The 26,638-nt window shown below is 46.6% G+C and overlaps 1 protein-coding gene across 2 annotated transcripts in view; it reads right to left on the minus strand.

The window, feature by feature from the left end:
* Nucleotides 1-26,638, minus strand: part of ddah1 (dimethylarginine dimethylaminohydrolase 1) — a 147,403-nt gene that overhangs the window by 61,910 nt on the left and 58,855 nt on the right. The gene's annotated exons all lie outside the window — the stretch shown is intronic.

Here is a 26,638-nt window from a genome sequence, read left to right on the forward strand (position 1 = left end):
GGAAGGGTCACTGAATCTGAAACGTTAACTCTGCTGCCAGTCCTGCCGAGCTTTTCCAGCAACTTCTGTTTCTGTGCCATGTATTGATGTTGTTGTCAGCAGGCAGTATTGTTACAGGGATTGAGAACTGCAGCTGATCTCAGAAAAGAATCAGTGTGATGCAGCTTAATCAGAAGTTCACCTCTGCTACAGGTGCTGGCCTCACAGCCCTGCTCCAGTTTAAAATTTGATATTTCTCGGGGTGGGAGTATGAGCTGAAACATCCTTCCCCTGGTTGGACAATCTAGGATTTAGGTGGGGCACAGTCTCCGGCTAATGGGTCAGCCATTTTGGACTGATGTGAGAAAACATTTCTTCAATCACAATGTTGTGAATCTTTACAGTGCTCTACCATCGAGAACATCAAGGGGGAGGCAGATGGCCTAGTGGTATTATCGCTGGACTGTTAATCCAGAGACCCAGAGAATGTTCTGGGGACCCGGTTTCGAATCCCAACACGGCAGATGGTGGAATTTGAATTCGATAAATATCTGGAATTAAGGGTCTGATGATGACCATGAAACCATTGCTGATTGTCAGGGAAAAGTCCATCTGGTTCACTAATGCCCTTTAGGGAAGGAAACCTCCATCCTTACCTGGTCTGGCCTACATATGACTCCAGGCCCATGACAATGTAGATGACTCTGAACAGCCCTCTGGGCAATAAATGCGGCCTAGCCAGACATGCCCTCATCCCGTAAATGAACAAAAACGAAAAAAAACAGATGCTCAGCTTTCCCAAGGACGAACAGACACAGGCAATAAATGCTGGACCAGTCAGCAACACCCACGGCCCAACAGTGAATTAATAAAAAGGTCGCTGAGTGTACTTAATACAGAAAATCAGTGCAGGGGAGGCCATTCAGCCCATCAAGCTCAATCCACCATCCATCATGACCATGGTTGTTCCTCTATTTCAAAGCCATACTCCTGCTCTTTTCTCCATACCCTTTGACACCTTTAGCCCCCAGAAATCTATTTCTTTCTTAAATATATTCAGAGACTTTGCCTCCCCAGACTTCAGTGGTAGAGAATTCTACAGGTTCACCATTGTCTGAGTGAGGAAATCTCCCATCGTCTCAGTCCACAATGGCTGGCCTGAGAACCTGACCCTCTGTATTGGGACCAGGGCATCTCGTAGGTAGTACACACTGCTGCTATTGAGCTTCGGTGGCCGAGGGAGTGAATGCTTGTGGAAGTGGCGCCAATCAAGTAAGTGGTTGCTTTGTCCTGGATGGTGTTAAGCTTCTTGAGTGTTGTTGGGGCTGCACCCATCCAGGCAAGTGGGGAGTATCCCATCACACTCCTGACTTGTGCCTTGTAGACGGTGGGCAGGCTTTGGGGAGTCAGGAGGTGAGTTACTCACCGCAATATTCCCAGCTTCTGGTCTGCTCTTGTAGCCACTGTGTTTATGTAGTGAGTCCGGTTGAGTTTCTGATCAATGGTAACCCCCAGGATGTTGATAGTGAGGGATTCAGTGATGGTAACACCATTGGATGTCAAGGGGCGGTGGTTAGATTGTCTCTTGTTGGTGATGGTAATAGCCTGGCATTTGTGTGGCGTGAATGTCATTTGCCACTTGTCAGCCTAATGCCAGACATTGCCCAGATCTTGTTGTATTTGAACACGGACTGCTTCAGTATCTGAGGAGTCACAGATCGTGCTGAACATTGTGCAATCAACGGTGGGCATCCCCACTTCTGACCTTATGATGGAGGGAAAGTCATTGCTGGAGCAGCTGAAGATGGTTGGACCGAGTACACTACCCTGAGGAGCTCCTGCATCTACAAAATACCTTGCAAGAACTGTGACAAACACTACATTGGACAAACTGGCAGAAAGCTAGCCACCAGGATACACGAACATCAACTAGCCACAAAAAGACATGACCCACTATCACTCGTATCCTTACGTACAGATGAGGAAGGACACCACTTTGATTGGGACAACACATCCATCCTAGGACAAGCCAAACAGAGACACGCACGAGAATTCCTAGAAGCATGGCATTCCAACCGGAACTCCATCAACAAACACATTGGCTCCAAATCAATCTACCATCCTCTGAGAAAAAGAACAGGAAATGACATTGCCAATGCAGGAAATGACATCACCAACCCAAGGAAACCTAAACAGATAAATAGAAAGCGGGACATAACACCAGCGCTTCGTCGGAGGCTCACTGATGATGTTAACTAGAATGGTGATGAAACATCTGAAAACGAACCTTCTAGCTCAGCGAGCAAACTCACATCCAGAACATGGCCTATTCTTGCTCTAATTATTTTTGCATGATTTCAATTTTCCCCACTTTCAGAAACTAATTAGAAAAATAATATAAGGAATTTTCTTTTATGTACACAGGCTTATGCAGACAGCACAGGGAGTCTGACTACCTGTTGGGCTGCACCATAGAACTGACATGGACACAATGGGCCAAATGGCCTCTTCTGTGCTGGGTCAGTCTATGAAATAACTTAAGCTACAGGGAGGAAGTAGGGACCTGAGTAAATCCACAACTCTGTTACCTCTTGGCTTTGTAAAGAATGCTTCATTGCACTGAAGGGAGCTGAAATTCTATTTGTCGCAGTGTTCTAACAGAATCATCCACTTCGTCACATCTTAGCCACCCCCACACTGCACCATCCATCTCTCTCCTCATTTTTCAAGTATCGATCCATTCCTTTTATAAAAGCTGTTATTAGGGAACCTGCACCACTGTGTCTCGCAGTTTATTTCACATCCTAACTGCTCTACAGAAACAAGAGAAATCCTTTCACTCAGACAGTGAAGATTGTAAATTTATGCTCAGGATTCACAGTGGGGGGCTTTAGCAGTGTAGCATGTGATTCACAGGCAGTAGAATTAAGCACAGTTAGAGGTAGCAGGGAGGGTGAGAACATGCCTGGTCAAATGGACAGGTTTTAAACTGTGAAGGAAAAGTGTGGGAGGCAGAAATTTTTAGGGAAGGCATTCCAACACTAGTAGCCCAACAGTTGATGGGAACTGGTGATGATCTGATGCTCCATATCACCAAACAGAAAGATCTCTCTGTTCCAAACCCCAATCACCTCTTCATTGTATTAGAACTTTTAAGCAAGGTTAATTTATAAAATCTCCACTATATTTGCTTACTCTGTCCACATAGCAGCCTGACAATACCACCATACCCCAATCTGTATTTATTGTACCAGTTTCGGTCGATAGAGCTGTTCTCTGATTACAGAGAGAGACAGAGAGAGATGGCTGGAGGTGACTTTAACCTGAAGGTCACCACACCTCAGGATGAGGAGCAAAATTGAAAAGTCAGGACCTTTATGGTAACCTCAGATGGCGCTCGACCCAAAATGTTGACTCTGATTTCTGTCCACAGGTGCCTGCTGAGCTTTTCCAGAAATTTCTGTTTTTGTTTCTGAGCTAACCAACACCTCCACCCTACCCACCCCATCCCTCACCTCTTAGGGCTTATGTATGCAGGTGGAAGCCATTGGTTTTGGGTGGGATGCTCTCCATTCGGCCAGTGCAGACTCAATGGGCTGAATGACCTCTATCTGCACTGTTGGGATTCTAGAATGAACCTGATGCAAGTTTTACAACAAGGGATTGTAGCTTTGTTTTCACCGTGATAAAGAATACTTTTCAATTCCAGATTTTATTCATTTACTTTAAATTCCACCAGCTTAACATTCAGCTCACCGTGCCCCCCCGCCTTCAGCCCCCCACCCCAAATCGTATCAGGCAGGAGTAGGCCATTCAGCCCCTCAGGATTCCCGCACGATTCTGTAAGATCAAAGGTTATTTGGATGGAACTCGACTTGCCCAACCGTTGTCTGTATGAAAAAGCTAACTGAGCTCGGTCCTGAGTATATTGAACACCGAGAATCCACAGCTCTCCCAAGTACCCCTAACTACAGACCACTGTTTCATTCACCAGTCAATTTTTCACATCTGCCTCTCCAATTATTTGAGACTAAAAGATCCAGAGGCATCAGAAGCAGAATCAATGGTAACTTTAAATAAAAAAGGAATTGATCAAAGCCTTGAAAGGGATGTAATGACAGCAGTGTGAAGGATGAGATAGTGAGAACTTCAGATGCTGGAGTCAGAGACAACACAGTGTGGGACTGGAGGAGCACAGCAGATAGCTCCTCTGATGCTACACATTGTGAGGGAAGACTCGCTGGGGAGTAGGGAGAGTGGTTGGCTCTTACAAAACAATGTACAGGAATAGTGGGCTATAAGGCATCCTTGCCTACTGTATTATTCTGTGACTATGTGAAGGATTTCCCTCTTGGTTCTTCAAACTGAAATAAATTAAATTTACAAATGTCCTCCATCAATTCAAGGTATTTTGAATCTAAAGTATAAGCCTTTCAACAATCTGCTGCTTCTCTGAGTTGTAAAAGCATTGTAGATTTCTGAATCGGTACGTTTCTGAATGTAACATACTAATGATTCGCTCTGTTCCCAGTCACACAGCAAAAACCAAACCACACATTGCTAATAGCAGAGCAGCTCACTCCGTAAGACCACAATCCTGGCTCTCTCGCTCTGACAGCAAACCCTTAGCAGGAGTAGGCCATTCAGCCCCTCGTGCCTGCTCCACCATTTAACATGATCTCTTCTCAGCTTCAATTCCAAAACCTTTCAACTGGCCACTGATCAAAAATCTGTCTCCAACTTAAATGCACTCAGTGTCCCAGCATCTATCACACTCTGGGGGATGAATTAATTCCACCTCATCTTTGTTTTAGAGTTGCTACTCCTATTATCCAAAAAAAACGCTGGTTCCAGATTGCCCCACAAGGGGAAACTTACTTTCTGTGTCTACTTTATCAATCACCTGTTCACCCCAATTTATGACACATTCAGCAATCCTGTCAATACCAGCGGCTCTAACTCAATAGGGGTTAGATGTTGCGAGTTGAGGAGCAGTGAACATGCCTCACATAGAAGGAATCCTTTTTCTGTATGGGCCACATGTTGGAAAATGGGATGAGAATAGTGAGAATCTCTCTCCCATTGCAACTCTCTTGTAATCTCTTCGGCCTTGAAACTGTTCGACCATGTCCTGAAGCAAACCAGGTACCACAGCCACATCACCTTCCTCAGCACCTGACTACCTGTCCGTCTTCCCTGGACTGACCTATCCCCTCCCTACCTCCCCACCTACACTCTCTCCACCTATCTTCTTTACTCTCCATCTTCGGTCCACCTCCCCCTCTCTCCCTATTTATTCCAGTTCCCTCACTCCATCCCCCTCTCTGATGAAGGGTCTAGGCCCGAAACGTCAGCTTTTGTGCTCCTGAGATGCTGCTGGGCCTGCTGTGTTCATCCAGCCTCACACTGTATTATCTGAGAATAGTGAGCTGGTTGTTTCTGAATGGCAAAAACTCAATGGGCTGAAGGACCTTTTATTGTGGCTATGACTCTCAATCTTCTAAACCCTAGAGAACTGTGGCCAAATCTATAATTTTCACATGCTCTTCACTGTATAGTTTCTCCTCGAAAATTCTTGAGCAAGATGCAGGACTTTTTTTTTAACCAGTGTCACAGTTCTAAATTTAATACCAACCATCGTGTGTGACTTTACATAGAACATAGAACAAAGAGCATTACAGCACAGTACAGGCCCTTCGGCCCTCGATGTTGTGCCAACCTGTCATACCGATCTCAAGCCCATCTAACCTACACTATTTTAGATTTTAAAAATGGGGTGGAACATCAAGGGCAATACTTAGATTCTCTCTCTTGTTGGAGAAATCATTGTTTGGCATTTATGTGGTGCAAACATTACTGGTCACAATCCAAACCTAGATATTGTCCCAGATTTTGCTGCACTTGAACATGGATTGCTTCAGTGTGCAACGAGTCAGGAATGATGCTGAATATTGTGCAATCATTGGCAAACATCCCCAGTGGGTGGCACGATGGCTCAGTGGTTAGCACTGCTGCCTCACAGCGCTAGGGATCCGGTTCGATCCCACCCTCGGGGGACTGTGTGGTGTTTGAAAATTCCACCCGTGTCTGCGTGGGTTTCTTCCAGGTGCCCCGGTTTCCTCCCACAGTCCAAAGATGTGCAGGTTAGGTAGATTGGCCGTGCTAAATTGCCCATAGTGCCCAGGGATGTGGTAGATTAAGGGGGATGGGTCTGAGTGGGATGCTCTGAGGATCTGTGTGGACTTGTTGGGCCGAAGGGCCTGTTTCCACACTGTAGAGACTCTACAAATGTGGCGATCTGAGATAGAAAGGCAGTTTGGGGTGAACTCCAAAGCATTAACAAGCTTAGTGTTGGCTGGTAATTTATGAAGAAAAGATAAAGCAGCTGAGGGGTGGGGGAAGTATCCTGAGCCCTAGACAAAATGATAGTGTGGATCAGTTCAACCAAATTTAATGAAGGGAAGTAAATAACTGGCAAAAGAAAACCCAACAGGTTTCACACAGGGAAGAGATACAAGAGCTTAAGGTAAGATTGGAGGCAGCCATGAGTGAAATTTATTCTCTCTCAGAAAAGAGCATTACAGGCAAATACTTATTCTGTACTGGTCCTTTCTCTGACAACCTACATCTGCAATTCATTAAACAAACAGATCAGAAGAAGCATAAAATGTCCAACTGGAGAAATCAACGGCTGTGAAACCAGGAAGCCAATGAGACAAGATAACAAAGTGTGGAGCTGGATGAACACAGCAGGCCAAGCAGCATCTTAGGAGCACAAAAGCAGACGTTTCGGGCCCCTGAGATGCTGCTTGGCCTGCTGTGTTCATCCAGCTTCACACTTTGTTATCTTGGATTCTCCAGCATCTGCAGTTCCCATTATCTCTGAGCCAATGAGACAATCTGTTTCAGGTTCTCCTTCCAGGCCTAGAACATTCTGTCTGGGCACATTTCAAACAAATGACCACAGCTAGCTTGGGTCCCCCGGCACATGTGACAACTCAGAAAAAAAAACTGCTCCTATAAATGCTGGGTAACTTACTGCAGGAACGCCCGACAAAGGGCCCAAAATGAGAGGTTGTAGTTTCAGGATAAGTAGCAGCAGATTTAAAACAGAGATGAGGGGAAATTACTTCTGTCAAAGGGTCATGAATCTGTGGAATTCACTACTCCAGAGTGCAGTGGATCTGGGACAATGAATGCCCTGGTAGAAAACCTCTGGAAACTGTTGGCGAGTCATCCAGTTGCAAAGGATTACAACCATTGGCTCCCTCCCATTCTGACCTCTTGTGAATTCCTGATCTCCTCTAAGCCTCCGTCAGCAGCCATGCTTTAAGCTGCCTGGGGAGCCTGTGGTGTCATGGTACCATCCCTGATCTACTCATCCAATCAGGCGCCACTAACACCCCGGGCACCATGGGGTCAAATCCCACCTCGGTGGCAGCTAGAAATTCAACTCTTCGATGTTGGAATTGAAAACTGGTCTTAGTGATGGCGACCATGAAATCATTATCAATCGTTGCTTGTGGTTCACTCACGTCCTTTAGGGAAGGAAATCTGCTGTCCTCACCAGGTCTGGCATATCTGTGACTCCAGACACACAGCAATGTGATTCACTCTTCCCTATCTTGTGAGTCACTGAGTTCCCAGTTAATGAGGAGTGGGGAAAATGTGTGAAGCACTGCTAAAACACTGAGAAATCACTGGAATTCCCTCCTCACCTCTCAATTCCTTTGGAAAGCTCCTTAAAAATCTACATTATTGATCACCTGTTTGGTCATCTTACCTTATATGGCTGGGAGTCACTTTAATATTCAATTTAATAATGGCCCTGTGAAAAGCCCTGCGACATGAGGTTAAAGGCACCACACAAATGCAAGTGTTTGCTACGAAGTTATAGGGTCATACAACATGGAAACAGGCCCTTTGGTCCAACTCATCTACACTGACCAAGTTTCCCAAACTAATCTAGTCCCACTTGCCTGCATTTGCCCTTATCCCTCTAAACCTTTCCTATTCATGCACCTGTCTCTTAAATGCTGTAACTGTACCTGAATGCACCACTTCGTCTGGCAGCTCATTCCACACACGAGCCACACTCTGTGTGAAAAATGTTGCCCCTCAGGTCCCTTTTAAATCTCTCTCCTCTCACTTTAAACCTATGCCCCCTAGTTTTGAACTACCCCACCCAAGGAAAAAGACCTTACCTCTGCCCCCCATGACTTTATAAACCTATGCCCTCAACCTTTGACACTCCAGGGAAATGGAAGAATTGAAGGTGATCTCCACCAGCCTGAGGTGTACTGAGTGTGGGGCGGGGATGCAAATAGGGAATATCGAGGAATGTAGCTTCGAAGGCTTCTTCACACGGCTTCCTTTCCAGAGTTCATACATGCAACAGCAATCGGGCTCCAGTGTGTAAACCTACTCTTCCCTTCGAAATGGACCTATCACTCAACTTATCTGAGAACCAGGGACAGGGCCACAGAACCAACGCTGGCCTCCTGCCAGCCCCAGTGCTGCAGGAACCCACCTCCCCGTCTCCCTCCCGATTCTCACAGTGAGGGACAACATGTTTTCCACTTACCTGCTGGCCCACAAATCTGAAGAGGCACGTTTGCTACAACTGCCTAAAGATTTGTGAGAGCTCCAGTCGCTCTCAGCAGCTCATATTAATTACTCAGTAACAGCAGATGAGAGCTCAGTGAGAGGGGGGCCTGGCTGACATGAGGAATAGCTGCTTTCCTGTCTTTTTCCTAATATGGAGACAAGATAACACGGCCACTTGGCTGTGCCCCTGAACACGTTTCCTGTCGCTGCTGTAAGTCCGTTTAAGCCAGAGTTCTGAGACTGTTGGCTGTGCGGAAATCTCAATGACAAATTCATACCATTGCACTACTGAAAGCAAAAATGAACTCCGCCGCATGTTTGACTCCTGTGTTTTGAGTCAGAGAGGGGTGTGTACAGCACAGCAGGAATGTGGGCAAGGAGCACCAGACCAAAATAAGACCATAAGACCACAGGAGTGGAAGTAAGGCCATTTGGCCCATCGGTCCACTCTGCCATTTAAATCATGGCTGATGGACATTTCAACTCCACTTCCCTTTACTCTCCCCATAGCCCTTGATTCCTTTGAGATCAAGAATTTATCGATCTCTGCCTTGAAGGCATCTAATGTCCCGGCCTCCACTGCACTCCATGGCAATGAATTCACAAGCCCACCACTCTCTGGCTGAAGAATAGTCTCCTCATTTCTGTTTTAAATTTACTCCCTCTACTTCTAAGGCTGTGCCCACCAGTCCTAGTCTCCCCACCTAACAGAAACAACCTCCCAGCATCCACCCCTTCTAAGCCATACATTATCTTGTAAGTTTCTATTAGATCTCCCCTCAACCTTCTAAACTCTATCGAGTACAATCCCAGGATCCTTAGCCGTTCATCATACGTTAAACCTACCATGCCAGGGATCATCCGTGTGAATCTCCACTGGACACGCTCCAGGGCCAGTATGTCCTTCCTGAGGTGTGGGGCCCAAAATTGGACACAGTATTCTAAATGGGGTCTAACTAGAGCCTTATAAAGCCTCAGAAGCACATCGCTGCTTTTATATTCCAAACCTCCTGAGATAAACGACAACATTACATTCGCTTTCTTAATTACGGACTGTACCTGCAAGTTAACCTTTTAGAGAATCCTGGACCAACACTCCCAGATCCCTTTGTACTTCTGCTTTGCGAATTTTCTCACCATTTAGAAAATAGTCCATGCCTGTATTCTTTTTTCCAAAGTGCAAAACCTCACATTTACTCACATTGAATTTTATCAGCCATTTCCTGGACCACTCTCCTAAACTGTCCAAATCTTTCTGCAGCTTCCCCACCTCCTCAGTACTACCTGCCCGTCCACCTAACTTTGTATCATCGGCAAACTTCGCCAGAATGCCCCCGGTCCCTTCATCCAGATAAAAATAGAAAAGGGCAACGTGTATTCACTTGGTGGACTGACCGGGAATAAGGAAAAGTGAGACAGATTGGGTGTGTTTCCCCTGGGATTTAGGAGAATGGGGCGGGTCGGGGGCGGGGGAGGGTGTTGCCTGATTGAGGTGTATCAGGCCCTGAAGGGTCTTGACCAGGTGGATGCAGAAAGGCTGTTCCCAGAACCAGGGGCTTTGTTTGAATATGACGCATCAGATGTTTGGGACAGAGATCAAGAGAATTTGTTTTCCCCTCAGAGGGTTATGTGACTATCTCTCACAGGGAGGTTGCAGTGAACTGACTGAATACATTTCAGGACAGAAGTAGACTTTTGTCAAGTGGGGGTGGGGTTGAAGGTTATTAGGGAACACAGAACTTGAAACACAAACAGGTCAGGCTCAGTTATTGAATGGCCCAGCAGGATTGGGTGGCCGAATGGTCTGCTCCTGTTTTTTGTTGATATCTACGTAAACCTGATACTCCATCAATGTCACAAAAAGAACGACATTAGAATTAGGAGAATAACGAGGCCATTCAGCTCCAACAGTCTGCCCTGCTCTTCAGAACGATCATGATTCATCTGATTAGGGCATGAAATCCATTTCCTTCCTGTCATTCCCAACCCTGAGGGAGCTCCACACTATTGGAGGGTCAGTGCTGAGGGAGTGCCGCACTGTTGGAGGGTCAGTACTCACAGGGTGCTGCAATGTCAGAGGGTCAGTACTGAGGGAGTGTCGCACTGTCAGAGGGTCAGTACTGAGGGAGTGCCGCACTGTCAGAGGGTCAGTACTGAGGGAGAGCCGCACTGTCAGAGGGTCAGTACCGAGGGAGTGCCGCACTGTCAGAGGGTCAGTACTGAGGGAGCGCCGCACTGTCAGAGGGTCAGTGCTGAGGGAGTGTCGCACTGTCAGAGGGTCAGTGCTGAGGGAGTGTCGCACTGTCAGAGGGTCAGTACCGAGGGAGTGTCGCACTGTCAGAGGGTCAGTACCGAGGGAGTGTCACACTGTCAGAGGGTCAGTACTGAGGGAGTGCCGCACTGTCAGAGGGTCAGTACTGAGGGAGTGCCGCACTGTCAGAGGGTCAGTACTGAGGGAGCGTCACACTGTCAGAGGGTCAGTACTGAGGGAGCGTCACACTGTCAGAGGGTCAGTGCTGAGGGAGTGGTGGCCAAATGAAAGTTTTAATCCGAGTCAAGGCAATGAGACAGTTGCTCTGTGGAAGTTAAGTGGAAATCAGCACCATCTAAGTAAATTGTAGGACTGGTTTGAAAGGGCAGATGGCCTCCGCTTGATCCTTCGATTCTGGATATTTACTGGTTATGTCTGCATCTTTAGTGATTTATTTTCCTCAAGGTTTTATCTTATTAGGATATTAAAGCTTCTGCAAGCATCCACCAAGATTGATTGCTGTGTCATTTTGAGATTTGCTGATGTATAAATTGGCCAGGTACATTCCAACTGGCTCCAACCGAGAATTCACTCTGCAGTTGTGCTTCCCATTTCCCAGACGATGAATCAATGTGTGACAAACGGACCATATTTGGCCCCTTGTGAGTGGGGGTGGGTTTGCATTTAGTGGTGTATGTGCTCATACACACAGTGCCAGGGACAGAGGCACAGTACGGTGCCAGGGGCAGAGGCACAGTACGGTGTCAGGGACAGAGGCACAGCGCAGTGCCAGGGACAGAGGCACAGTACGGTGTCAGGGACAGAGGCACAGTACAGTGCCAGGGACAGAGGCACAGTACGGTGTCAGGGACAGAGGCACAGCGCAGTGCCAGGGACAGAGGCACAGTACGGTGTCAGGGACAGAGGCACAGCGCAGTGTCAGGGACAGAGGCACAGTACAGTGTCAGGACAGAGGCACAGTACGGTGCCAGGCACAGAGGCACAGTACAGGGGGCTGCAGCCGTGCACTCAGGGTGAGCTCCCAATGGGTTGCACTCAGTCAGTGAACACGCTGACGAGCAGCAGCAGCTCAGAGCCAGGTTATCGTTTACAGAATGTCCCCATCCAGCACAGTCTGTGTAACAGAGCAGCTTTACCCTGGTTAGTCAGTGAGCACAGACTGCTCCTTGCTTAACTTGATCCTTAACCAATGGACCACATTGGTGGAAAACAACAACATTGATTGATCTCAGGGTCATTCATTTCCAATTCAAATCCCCATTCTGTTTCATTCACATTTTGGCGAGAGACCATTCTGCTCTTTGAGCCTGGTCAACCATTCAATAGAATCATGGCTGCTCCTCCAACCCAGTCCGCTGTTCCCACTTTCTGCCCATACCCTATGATCCCTTTAGCCCCAAGAGTTACATCTATCTCCTTCTTGAAAACATTCAATGTTTTGGCCTCAACTACTTTCTGTGGCAGAGAATTCCACAGGCCCCCCACTCTCTGGGTGAAGAAATTTCTCCTCACTCAGTCCTAAATGGCCTATCCCAATATCCTTACAGTGTGATCCCCTGGTTCTGGGCTCCCTATGCCATAAGGAACATTGTTCCCAGACTGGGTAAGGATAGCAAATTTCCTTGCCTAACGGAGATTAGTGAGCCAGATGGGGTTTTATACCAGTGGTTCGATGGTCACTCTTTATAGGATTCAAATTTCACCATCTGCCAAAGTGAGATTCAAATGTACAACCTGAGAAGAATATCAGAGACGCTTTCTAATTCACCTGTTGAGAGATGTTATTAGACATCTTGGGAGAGGTTTGGAAGCCTGGAGCCTGAAAACTCATGAGAAGTCATACCCAGTCAGCCATACATGAGCAGCTGGAGGGTTTAATATGAGTGAAGAAAGCCGAAGCCACAGCACAGTGAGGGATTATTAAACTCTGCCTTTTCCTGACAAAGTGTTCATTGCCTCCTCTGGCCAAGGTCTGCTCCTATTGAATAAAAGCAATGGTTACACCAGTAAGGGAGAGCAGTCTGCTCATTGTGCTTGTGCTGGCTGGCTGTAAAAGCAGGTTGGATTTTACAGGGCTGCGTGCCTAGATGAGCCTGTATGCTATCGCGTGGACTGCGCACAGCCATGTAAAACTGGGAGGTGTTTCTACTCCCATCTCTGAAGGACAATCAGGCTCAGAGAGTCCCTGCCCAGTCTAATAGCTGCCAATGGGCCCTGCAGGGGCTGTTTCTATCATGTGAATGTCTAATACTACACAGACCCTGTCCACCTACCTGTCACCGCGACAGTTCATTAAAATAACAATTTTGCAATTTCAAAAGAATCATCCTCACATTCAAATTTTGTCCCTTCCTATCTCGGAAACCTCTTCCAATGCTACAGATTCTACATCTCCGTTGACATTCAACGGTATTACCAACACTGAATCCCCCACTATCAACATCCTGGGGGTTACCATTGACCAGGAACTCAGCTGGACTCACCGCATTAACACAGTGGCTACAAGAGCAGGTCAGAAGCTGGGAATACTGCGGTGAGTAACTCACCCCCTGACACCTCAAAGTCTGTCCACCATCTACAAGGTACAAGGCAGGAGTGTGATGGAATACTCCCCACTTGCCTGGATGGGTGCAGCCCCAACAACACTCAAGATGCTCAAGCCAAGTCAGGGCAGTGCAGAACAATTGATTAGCACCCCACCCACCATCTCCAACATCGAATCATTCCACCACCAACACACAGTGACAGCAAAGTGTAACACCTATTAAATGTACTGCAGCATGTTCTCAAGCCTCGTCCAACAGAACTGATGACCACTATCCCCCAGAAGGACAGGGGCAGCAGATATGAGGGAACACCATTCTCTGCTCCTTCAGTGTCACTAGGTCAAAATCCTGGAATTCCCTCCCTAACAGCATTGCGGGTTAACCCATAGGAGATGCAATGCAGCGGTTCAGGAAGTCAGCTCAGCACCACCCTCTCAAGGGCAACCAGGGACAGATAATGATGTCCTCTCTTGCTCGTGACGTTCGCGTCTCATAAGCAATCTTTTTTTAAAAAATTAACTTTTTGTTCCAGTAATTGGGAGAAACATTAGGCTTCTTTTAGGTATCTGCAGGAATTCCAAATTTCTGTTCAACTTAGTTCCAGAGATCAATAATCCATCAACGAGTATTACACGATCTTCAGCAATTACAGGGTTAAAACTTTGCTTTTTTTCAAGAACTGATGTCCAAGGTTTGGTAGAAAACAGAAATCAGTCTCCAAAGAAGGATCTGACTAAATCAATGATCCCATTCATACATTCAGTTTTTGCAAAGTCATTACAGATTGGGAAGGCTCATTGTCCCTAAAGATTGCTCTGGCTGCAGAATGAACAACTTAAAATAATTCTGCTCTCTGTATCCGATGTATGGAAAGGTCACGGTAATTTTAGATCCTGGCAGCAGTTTTGCTGTTTGAAAATTTACCACGGCAACACAAGCTCTGAAACACAAGTGTGTGTTTTTTTTTCAAACTGAAGAACACATTATTTTGCTGGGGACATTTCCAGCATGCCCCATATTAAGACATTTTCTTCCAGTCTTTGGTTAAGCCCTTTCTCTGACAATTTGCTGGGAGTGTGCACTAAATAAACACAAAGGCAGCTGGAACGCCAGTGACCAACATGACCAGGGATCTCTCTCCTTAATCATTGAGATTTCAAAATCAGAAAAGAAACAGAGAAGCGATGGAAAAGGATTTTGGGTGATTTGAAGCCAAATTGCATATTGAACGAGAAATGAAAAGTGTAAAGCTTGCATTAAATGATGGAGAGAAAGAAAATTAAGGGAAAAACAATAGTAAGAACTGACGCCCATGAAGGAATAAGCCTTCAAACTTTTAAACTTCTTGGCTTCTCCATTCCAAGTGAAACAAAAGTTATACCTGTGACGTCCTTACAGGTTCAACAGACTCTACAGCAGTGTGAAAGTGCCCCCTCATTGCTGTTTAAACTTATAATAGCTAAATACATTGCCAATATGGGAGATCTGCAACAAACACTGAAACTGCTGAAGAACCTTAGCAGGTACAGACATATCTGGGGAGAGAGAAAGAGGATTAACATTCTGAATCTGGTATAGTGCTTTCCTTCAGAACTGGATTGATGCGCTGAGGAAGAGTCATATTGGATCGATATGTTAACTTGTGTTTCTCTCTCCACAAATGCTGTCAGGCCAGCTGAGATTCTCCAGCCCTCTCTGTGTTTGCTTCTTTTTGAACTTAATTTGAAGCCACTGAAAAATTCTCTTTGCATTATTGAGCCAAGTGAGGTTCGAGAATCAGCAGGACTTCCACCTTGCTGTCCTTTCAGTTGCTGTTATAACTCTATCCGTTCTTACTAACTATGCTGCTACATCTCACCTCTAATGTTAACTTTGGAAAAATGTACAGAGAAGACTCTGTAGAAGGTTCACGATTCACTAGAAGACTGTCTTTTGGTGCGCAGCCAGATCTTGAGTGTCTGATTTGTCAGGCACCACAAGGAGACTTGCTCAGAAGACCCAACTCTGAAACTCTTTCAAAAGTTTCAGCCCTTTCCTCACTAACTCTGACAGAGCTGCTCAGGGGGATTTCACACATTCGGAGGTCAGGATGGCTAATCCGAGATTCAAACAGGAGCTAATTATTGCAGATGCTGGAAACTGCACTGAAACCAACAAATGCTGGAGATCACCGCGGGTCAGACAGCATTAATGGTGATACAGTAAGCTAATATTTCGTGTGCAGATGACTCTTCCTTAGTGATGTTGTGAAGTGTGGAGGGGGCAGCATTTTACCATCAGCACCACCACCCCCCCCCACCAAAACCCCGCACAATAGCATAAATGCTGCTCCCTCCGCTATACAGATTCCAGCATCTGCAGTAATTTGCTCCTATTTTAATCTTGGATTAGCAGTCCTGACCCTTGAATGCGTGCAGTTTTGGTCTCGTTATTGGGAAAGGATGTTCTGAATATGGATGCAGGCACTGAATGTTGACCTATATGGATTCCTGGGACAGCAGGACTAACGTACGGTGGAAGATTGGTTCAGTTAGTGCTATATTCACTGGAAATTAAACAAAGAAACAAAGAAACCTACAGCACAGGAACAGGCCCTTCGGCCCTCCAAGCCTGTGCCGATCAAGATCCACTGTCTAACCTGTCATCTATTTTCTAACCGTCTGTGTCCATTTGCTCCCTGCCCATCCATATACCTGTCCAAATATACCTTAAAAGACGCTAACGTGTCTGTGTCTACCACCTCCGCTGGCAACGCGTTCCAGGCACCCACCACCCTCTGTGTAAAGAACTTTCCACGCATATCTCCCTTAAACTTTCCTCCTCTCACTTTGAACTCATGGCCCCTAGTAATTGAGTCCCCCACTCTGGGAAAAAGCTTTTTGCTATCCACCCTGTCTATACCCCTCATGATTTTGTAGACCTCAATCAGGTCCCCCCTCAATCTCCGTCTTTCTAATGAAAATAATCCTAATCTATTCAACCTCTCTTCATAGCTAGCACCCTCCATACCAGGCAACATCCTGGTGAACCTCCTCTGCACCCTCTCCAAAGCATCCACATCCTTTTGGTAATGTGGCGACCAGAACTGTACACAGTACTCCAAATGTGGCCGAACCATTTAGACCGACTTGGGGACATCTCAAAGAAACCTACAAAATTCTAAATAAATGAAGAATGTTCATGATGACTGGGGAATCCAGATCCAGGGGTTTACTGTCTAAGGATACAGGGCAGGCCATTTAGGACTGAGAAGAGGAGAATCGTCTTCACCCAGAGAGTGGGGGAACCTGTGGAATTCACTATCATAGATAGCAGGTGAGGCCAAAACATTAAATGTTTCCAAGAGGGAGTTAGATACAGTTCTAAGGGCTAAAGGGATCATTGAGTCTGAGGCGAAAGTGGGAACAGGAGGCTTAGTCAGATGATCAGCCATGATCATATTAAATGGTGGGGCAACCTCAAAGGGTAAATGGTTAGCTCAGTTGGCTGGGCAGCTTGTTTGTGGTGGATAGTGATACCTACAACATGGCTTCTGTGAAGGTCTTTCTTTCTCAACCTCTCTCCCTTTGCCTGAGGCAGGGTGACCCTCAGGTTAAACCCCCACCAGCCATCTCTCTCTCACTCTCTCTCCCTGATAGGCAGGGGCTATAATGACTTTCCTTTCTTATTTTCTTTTCAAATGGAATCTTTCGGCGTTATTGAAATTTTCCATCCTTCTCTTTACAAATTAGGCAGCTGAGAATTACATGGGATACCTCGAGCTATGCCTGATTGGGCTCAGTAATGATGGACCAGACTGGAGCCACTTTCCACAGTCAGTGACAGAGCTCACCTGGAGATGCCATGGAACCAGTGACAGCTAAAGAAGCCTCTTCACTCCTTCCTCCCAACACATAGGAACACGATCTTTACCTTTTTATACTGTTATCTTCAACCAAGTCCTAGTAATATTCACTCAATGAAGACTTAATCTTACTACACTAGTGTTTGCTGTAAATATTTTCTTGCTTGTGTACTCTTTCCACCATACAGTAAAGCTTAGGATGTAGAGTGCTTATGAACATTTTTTCTATTCATTTATAGGATGTGGGCATCACTGGCTGGTCAGCAATTATTGACAATCCCTAGTTGCCCTTGAGAAGGTGGTGGTGAGCTGCCTTCTTGAACCGCTGCAGTCCCTCTTTCTGCTCAACCTGTCCTTCCATGATTTATGGAGCATGTTTTTCATTTGAAGGCATAGTTGGTGAGGCCAGCATTTATTGCCCATCCCTAATTGCCCAGAGGACAGTCAAGGGTCAACCACATTGCTGTGGGTCTGGAGTCACATGTAGGCCAGACTAGGTAAGGATGGCAGTTTCCTTCCCTAAAGGATACGACTGAATCACATCAGAAAATGCGAGGTTGCCCATTTTGGCAGGAAGAACAGAATGGCAGAATATTATTTAAATAGAGAGAGGGGACTGATTGTCGCAGTACAGAGGGACTGGATTTCCTTGTGCAAGAATCACAAAACATCAGCATGAAGATGCAACAGGTAATTAGCAAGGCAAAAAAATGTTAGCCTTTGCTGGAAAGGAGGAAAGGAAGATAAAAGTTGAGACAATTATAGAGCACATTGATGAGACCGCACCTTAGAGTATCATGTATAGCTACGGTCTCCTTATTTAAAAATTCCAACATTGGAGGCACTTCAGAGAAGGTCCCTCGGCTGATTTCGGGGCAATGGAGCTGTCTTATGAGGAAAGGTTAAGCAGCTTTGGCGTGCATAGGTGTTTTGAAGAATGAGAGGTCATATTATTGAAACATAAAAGATCATGGGAGGATTTCATACAATCCCCACAGTGTAGAAACAGGCTATTCGGCCCATTGAGTCCACACCAACCCTCTGGGCATCATCTCACCCAGAGCCACCTCCCGACCCTACCCCTGTAACCCAGCATTTCCCACGGCTAACCCACCTAGCCTGCACATCGCTGAACACCACGGGCAATTTAATATTGTTAACCCACCTAACCTGCAAATCTTTGGACTGTGGGAGGAAACCAGAGCACCCAGAGGAGTCTCTCACAGACACGGGGAGAATGTGCAAACTCCACACAGACAGTCACCCGAGGGTGGAATTGAACCCGGATCCCTGGTGCTGTGAGCTGGCAGTGTTAACCACTGAGCCACTGTGCTATCCTTGACAGGATGGATACTGTGGGGGATATCTAGAAACAGGGAACACAGTTTCAACGTAACGGGTTACCAAGTTAAGAGAAAGGTGAGGAAGAATTCCTTCTATCAGGGTGTTTCCAGGCTTTGGAATTTACTTTCCCAATGAGCGGTGGAGGTTAGATCATTGAATTTATTTGAGAATGATGGGGACAGATTTTTAATGGACAAGAAACAGGGAAATGGAGTTTACGTCACAGTTAGATAAGCCAGGATTATGTGCCACAGGGTTAATATCTAATGCTTCGTTAGGCTGAGAATCTGCCTTTATAAATGGAACAATTGTTCAATTCATTGTATTTCACATTCTGGAAACTTTTCAGTCCTGCTGTTTCACAATTCAGTGCCATTGTCACAAGATTACTAAACCTAGAGGCTTGTTAGTTCCTTGTTGAGCATTTTGTCTGGATTTGATTTACATATTACTCATTCAATTTCTTGTTACTTCCTTTAACACTCCTTAAAACTATTTTATCAAATGTCCTAATGTCACTTTATGTGGCAGATTAGATTTCACAATGCTCTTGTGAAAAAACCTCACCTTACCTTTAAATCCAGAGTATCCACAATGATGCAGTGATGCAAGTAATGCATATTGTTACATTTATGTGATCCATGTTTATCCATAGAATTCCTACAGTGTGGAAACAGGCCCTTTGGCCCAACAAGTCCACGCCAACCCTCAGAGCATCCCACCCAGATCCATCCCCCTATACCGCACCAAATATACTCATCCCTGAACACTAGGGTAATTTAACATAGCCAGTCCACTATAACCTGCACATCTTTGGACTGTGGGAGGAAACCGGAGCACCTGGAGGAAACCCACGCAGACACAGGGAGAATGTGCAAACTCCACACAGACAGTTGCCCGAGGCTGGAACTGAGCCCGGGTCCCTGGCGCTGTGAGGCACAGGCTGGGAATATTTTTGCTCCTTCACTGTCCTGGAGGTTCTGCAGTCATGTCACATGAACCCCTTTCATTATTCGCAACAGACAATAATAATTCGTGATTGATTTCACTGCAAAAGCGGACAGTAAAATGAGAGAAAGCTACAATCTCAAAATAGTTGCCTTCCTCCATGACTTCATGATTGTGTTTCATTCCTGAGAATAGAACGTCTTCCTTCGCTCTTTATAAATGGTGCCTGAAAGAAGATTTTAGCTGAATCGAAACTGCAGAGGGAGTCTAGACTTTTACCCCTACCTGTGACAGCAAGGAGTTTAGTGAATCCACATTAAGATATTTCATAGTCTCCAAAACAAACCCGTACCAGAGAAAAACATAACTGGAGTGGCAGCAAGTGTGCACTGTCTCTCAAAGGAGCAAGCGCCTCTGCTCAAAGCCTGAAAAAATACAGGGATAACGCAGCAGGCCAGGCAGTATCAGAGCAGCAGGAAAGTTGACATTTTGGATCAGGACCGTTCCTCAGAAATGCTCCTCTCTGCTGTCTCTGATGTGGTGTACTGTATCTGCTGTTCCAGATGTGGCCTCCTCTACATTGGGGAAACCAAGCGGAGGCTTGGGGACTGCTTTGCAGAACACCTCCGCTCGGTTCGCAATAAACAACTGCACCTCCCAGTCGCAAACCATCTTAACTCCCCCTCCCATTCCTCAGACGACATGTCCATCTTGGGCCTCCTGCAGTGCCACAATGATGCCACCCGAAGGTTGCAGGAACAGCAACTCATATTCCGCTTGGGAACTCTGCAGCCCAATGGTATCAATGTGGACTTCACAAGCTTCAAAATTTCCCCTCCCCACACTGCATCCCAAAACCAGCCCAGATCATCCCCACCTCCCTAACCTGTCCATCCTCCTACCAATCCCCTCCTCCTACCTCAAGCCTCACCTCTATTTCCTACCTACTAACCTCATCCTGCCCCCTTGACCTATCCATCCTCCCTGGACTGACCTATCCCCTCCCTACCTCCCCAACAACACTCACCTTTACTGCCTCCATCCCCGCCTCTTTGACCTGTCTCTCTCCTCTCCACCTGTCTTCTCCTCTATCCATCTTCATTCCGCCTCCCCCGTCTCCCTAATTATTTCAGAACCTCCTTCCCCTCCCCCATTTCTGGTGAAGGGTCTGGCCCCAAAACATCAGTTTTCCTGCTCCTCTGATGCTGCTTGGCCTGCTGTGTTTATCCGGCTCCACACCGTGTTATCTCTGACTCCAGCACTTGCAGTTCTTGCTACCTCTGAAACATACAGGTCCTTTTTGTTTATTTATTCACTCACAGGACATGGACATTGCTGGCCAGGCAAGTTTTTATTGCCCAGAGGGCAGTCAGAATCAATTATTGCTTGGGGTCTGGAGTCACATGTAGGCCAGACCAGGTAATTTCCTTCCCTGAAGGGCTTTAGTGAATCAGATGGGTTTTTCCAACAACTGATTCATGGTAAGCATTAGACTCTTAATCCCAGATTTTGCTTTTTAAATTGGACCCAAAGCAGGAATTGAACCCGTGTCACCTTAACATTAAGAGCAACAATGGAAGTTGCTGGAAAATCTCAGCAGGGCTGGCAGCATCCGTACAGAAAAATATCAGAGCTAATGTTTTGGATCCCGTGGCCTTTCCTTAGAACTGAGCTTTTCCGGAAAGTTCTGTTTTTGTTTCTGGTTTACAGCATCTGTCGTTATTTTGGTTTTCACCAGAACATTACCTGGATCTCTGGATTAATAGTCGAGTGATAACACCAGTACGCCATTGTCTCCCCGTACTGTGGCCAAGCTGCCGATTGAACCTGGTTCTTGGTTGATCTGAAACCTAACTCCATCCACCTGCCTTGGCTCCACGCCCTATTGCACCCTTCTCCAGATATAATTTAGTTTAAACTGCCAGTTGTGTGGGGCTAAGAGTTCATTTTTATTGCGTAGATGTGTTTTATTCATTGATTCATGAGATGAGGACATCACTGCCTGGGCCAGCATTTCTTGCCCATCCCCAGTTGCTCTTGGGAAGGTGGCGTGGAGCTGCCTTCCTGAACTGCTGCAGTCCAAGTGCTATAGGTAGACTGTTAGGGAGGGAATTCCAGGAGTGTGACCGAGTGACAGTGACAGAACAGCAATATATTTCCAAACCAGGGAGGGGAACTTGCAGGGTATGGTGTTCCCATGTATCTGTTGCCCTTGTCCTTCTAAATCACACTTTGACTTATTAAGGGAGGATAAACATTTTTTTTTTTTGGGTTACGCCATTCCCATTGGATGTGGGCGTTGCTTGTTCAGTCAGAACTTTCTGCCCATCTCTAACTGTGCAGAGGACCGGGAGGAGTCAGCGACATTGCTCAGGGGTCACATGTCAATGTCCACTAAAGGACACAATGATTCAGAATGGTTTTTCACAACTATCAACGGTGGCTACATGGTCACCATTTTTTAATGCTAGATTTGTAATGAAACTCAGATTTCAATGTCCTTCCATAAATGGATTTGAGCCCAAGATCCCAGAACTTTAGCCTAAGTCTCTACATTACTAACCTAGTGATGTTACACCGTCTTGTCCCTGCAAAATCTCCCCGTATCTTTGGAGACCCAGCAACATTCTGGTCAATCTGCACTGTACTCCTTCCAAGGTCAATCCATCCTTTCTAAGTGTGAAATTGTGAAATACTAAGAGGTGCTACACATACGGTCTAACCAGGAGTTTGTATCTCTGTTGCAAAACATCCTCTGCTTCAGATCCCATCATTCTCATGTGGAGACTAACATTCCATTAAATGCTTTGACGATGTTCTGTGTCTGATAACTGACATGTTTCTTGAGTCAAATACTGTTCCCAGTACGGTCTGAGAGTTTGCCAATATGTTAGCTCATGTATCATACACCACAAAACCCGGGTTCTGATTGAGACATATGTCTTGAGGTGCTTTAGCAACACTATATTGCTGTAATGTCACAGGCTTAAACACAGTTTGGATTCAATGCTTTCTGGCACTACAATACATTACACACAGAACAGGCTGACTACACTGAGTCTGTGGCTCACAGAAAGTGATTGAGGGCAACTTGGATATCCTTACACCAGAGTGTGACAAGTCGGAATGTCATGTAAGTTTCCCAAAAATAGATTGTCTGTCTGGTCTGGAATCTATGCAAATAGACAGCAACTACTCGACATATCTATTCTTGTACAGACTGGACGTGTATCCGCTGGGGCTCAGAACAGTAATAACGATGTTTCTGACACTATCAGAGATAATGGGAACTGCAGATGCTGGAGAATTCCAAGATAATAAAATGTGAGGCTGGATGAACACAGCAGGCCAAGCAGCATCTCAGGAGCACAAAAGCTGACGTTTCGGGCCTAGACCCCTCCACCGACACCCTCATCCGCCTAGCTGAACTCGTCCTCACACTCAACAACTTCTCTTTTGACTCCTCCCACTTCCTACAGACTAAGGGGGTGGCCATGGGCACCCGCATGGGCCCCAGCTATGCCTGCCTCTTTGTAGGTTACGTGGAACAGTCCCTCTTCCGCACCTACACAGGCCCCAAACCCCACCTCTTCCTCCGGTACATTGATGACTGTATCGGCGCTGCCTCTTGCTCCCCAGAGGAGCTCGAACAATTCATCCACTTCACCAACACCTTCCACCCCAACCTTCAGTTCACCTGGGCCATCTCCAGCACATCCCTCACCTTCCTGGACCTCTCAGTCTCCATCTCAGGCAACCAGCTTGTAACTGATGTCCATTTCAAGCCCACCGACTCCCACAGCTACCTAGAATACACCTCCTCCCACCCACCCTCCTGCAAAAATTCCATCCCCTATTCCCAATTCCTCCGCCTCCGCCGCATCTGCTCCCACGATAAGACATTCCACTCCCGCACATCCCAGATGTCCAAGTTCTTTAAGGACCGCAACTTTCCCCCCACAGTGATCGAGAACGCCCTTGACCGCGTCTCCCGTATTTCCCGCAACACATCCCTCACACCCCGCCCCCGCCACAACCGCCCCAAGAGGATCCCCCTCGTTCTCACACACCACCCTACCAACCTCCGGATACAACGCATCATCCTCCGACACTTCCGCCATTTACAATCCGACCCCACCACCCAAGACATTTTTCCATCCCCTCCCCTGTCTGCTTTCCGGAGAGACCACTCTCTCCGTGACTCCCTTGTTCGCTGCACACTGCCCTCCAACCCCACCACACCCGGCAGCTTCCCCTGCAACCGCAGGAAATGCTACACTTGTCCCCACACCTCCTCCCTCACCCCTATCCCAGGCCCCAAGATGACATTCCACATTAAGCAGAGGTTCACCTGCACATCTGCCAATGTGGTATACTGCATCCACTGTACCCGGTGCGGCTTCCTCTACATTGGGGAAACCAAGCGGAGGCTTGGGGACCGCTTTGCAGAACACCTCCGCTCAGTTCGCAACAAACAACTGCACCTCCCAGTCGCAAATCATTTCCACTCCCCCTCCCATTCTCTAGATGATATGTCCATCATGGGCCTCCTGCAGTGCCACAATGATGCCATCCGAAGGTTGCAGGAACAGCAACTCATATTCCGCCTGGGAACCCTGCAGCCATATGGTATCAATGTGGACTTCACCAGTTTCAAAATCTCCCCTTCCCCTACGGCATCCCTAAACCAGCCTAGTTCGTCCCCTCCCCCCACTGCACCACACAACCAGCCCAGCTCTTCCCCCCCACCCACTGCATCCCAAAACCAGTCCAACCTGTCTCTGCCTCCCTAACCGGTTCTTCCTCTCACCCATCCGTTCCTCCCACCCCAAGCCGCACCCCCAGCTACCTACTAACCTCATCCCACCTCCTTGACCTGTCCGTCTTCCCTGGACTGACCTATCCCCTCCCTAACTCCCCACCTATACTCTCCTCTCCACCTATCTTCTTTTCTCTCCATCTTCGGTCTACCTCCCCCTCTCTCCCTATTTATTCCAGTTCCCTCTCCCCAGCCCCCTCTCTGATGAAGGGTCTAGGCCCGAAACGTCAGCTTTTGTGCTCCTGAGATGCTGCTTGGCCTGCTGTGTTCATCCAGCCTCACATTTTATTATCTATGTTTCTGATACTAATATTTTTTGAGGACTCATGTCAAAAGGATTGTGAAAATTGTTTCATTTGAATTACACAAGAGACATCTGGACTGCGGTTTCTGGTTCAAAGGTTCTGGTTCTGGTTTAAAAGACACTTACTAGGTGTCACGTGATTTAAGCTAATTGCTTGACCTAGTTTACTGTAAATCACCCAATTGTATTGAATGGCCGAGGGGGCTCGAGTGTCCTGCTCCTGCTCTTAATTCGTAAGCTCAGAAATTTGATAACGAATCCTTCTTTCCTGCGAGAGTGGTGAACAATGAGAAGAGTGGGGGGGAACAGTGCAGACGCATTTCGGGGAACAATTAGTAAACTCAGGAAGGAGAATGAAATATAAGGGCATGTTGTTGGGGTGAGAATGTTTATAAGGTACAGGGAGTGGTCATCTGGGAATAAAAATCCACATCCAACTCTTTTTCTTCATTGTGATGCTCCTTAAACCCCACTTCTCTGATCAAACGTTCTTCTGTAGCTCAGTGTATAATTTTCTTTGATAAAGCATGAGTCAGGCATCATGACTGTGTTATTCCATTTCAGATGGGTGGGGTGCAGGGGAGATTGACTTTGTTTATTGCTTATTCACTTTTATTCACCAAAATGTTGCCTGGGATGGAGCGTTTCAGCGATGAACAGAGACTGGATAAGTTCGGGTTGTTTCCTCTGGAGTAGAGAAGGCTGAGAGGGAACCCAATTGAGGGTGTATAAGATATTGTGGGGCATAGGCTGGGGGGGATAGGAAGCAGCTGCCTCACTTAGTTGAATAGTCAATAACAAGGGGACACAATTTTAAGGTGAAAGACAGAAGGGGACTTACGAGAATTTTATTTCACCCAGAGACTGGAACACACTGCCTGGGAGGGTAGTTCAGGCAGGAAACCTCACAAACTTTAAAAAGTAAAAAAACGAAAGAACTGCCGATGCTGTAAATCAGGAACAAAAATGGAAAAGCTCAGAGCTGAGGTTTGGTCACCAGAGCCAGAATATTTACTTTGTTTGTTTCCTTCACAGGTGCTGCCAGACCTGCTGAGCTTTTCCAGCAACTTTGTTTTTGAGCCTTTAAAAAGTGCTTCCATGAGCACTCAAAATGTCCTAACGTTCAAGGCTATGGGTTAAATGTGGGGAAGTGGGATGAGCATAGGTCGTACAATTATTTGGTGGTAAAGAATCGATGGGCTGAAAGGCCACTTCTGTACTGTATGGTACAATGAAATGTCACTTGCTGCTGTAGAGGGACATTTTGAGCCATCTTTTACAGGATGGGCTTACAGCAGATCCCTAAACTGTCCCAGCAAAGCACTCCATCTGTGCCTCAGTACCTCTGTTCTACATTCTGTCCAATTCTGTGGCATCTCTGAGCTGGATTAGTAAGTTTGTGCCAAGCTGAAGGGAGTTATGGTCTGGTTGGTGACAGGGAGCTGTCCCGAGGTTTGTGATTATTCAGTCTAAATTGTGAAATCGATTTCACTCTTGCCAGCAAGTTGCCAGAGTGTAGATTTCATCCTATTGGCCTGAAATGACTCCAACCAGGAGAAATGTGAACTGGCTCTTTAGAGGCGAACCTCCAGTCGATCAAGTCAAACAAGTTCTCTAATTGCACCTTGAATCCTGCTGCAATGTTTATGACAAATCAATTTTGCACAATAGACAGAGATAATGGGAACTGCAGATGCTGGAGAGTCTGAGATGACAAGGTGTGGAGCCGGATGAACACAGCAGGCCCAGCAGCATCAGAGGAGCAGGAAGGCTGACGTTTCGGGTCAAGGCCCTTCATCATTGGTGGTCCGCCTCCCCCTCTCTCCCTATTTATTTCAGAACCCTCTCCCCATCCCCTTTTCTGATGAAGGGTCTAGGCCCTAAACGTCAGCTTTTGTGCTCCTAAGATGCTGCTGGGCCTGCTGTGTTCATCCAGCTTCACACTTTGTTATGTTGCACAATAGACACATCCTTT

Source organism: Stegostoma tigrinum, chromosome 8, assembly GCF_030684315.1.
Source record: "Stegostoma tigrinum isolate sSteTig4 chromosome 8, sSteTig4.hap1, whole genome shotgun sequence".
Classification (NCBI taxonomy): domain Eukaryota; kingdom Metazoa; phylum Chordata; class Chondrichthyes; order Orectolobiformes; family Stegostomatidae; genus Stegostoma; species Stegostoma tigrinum.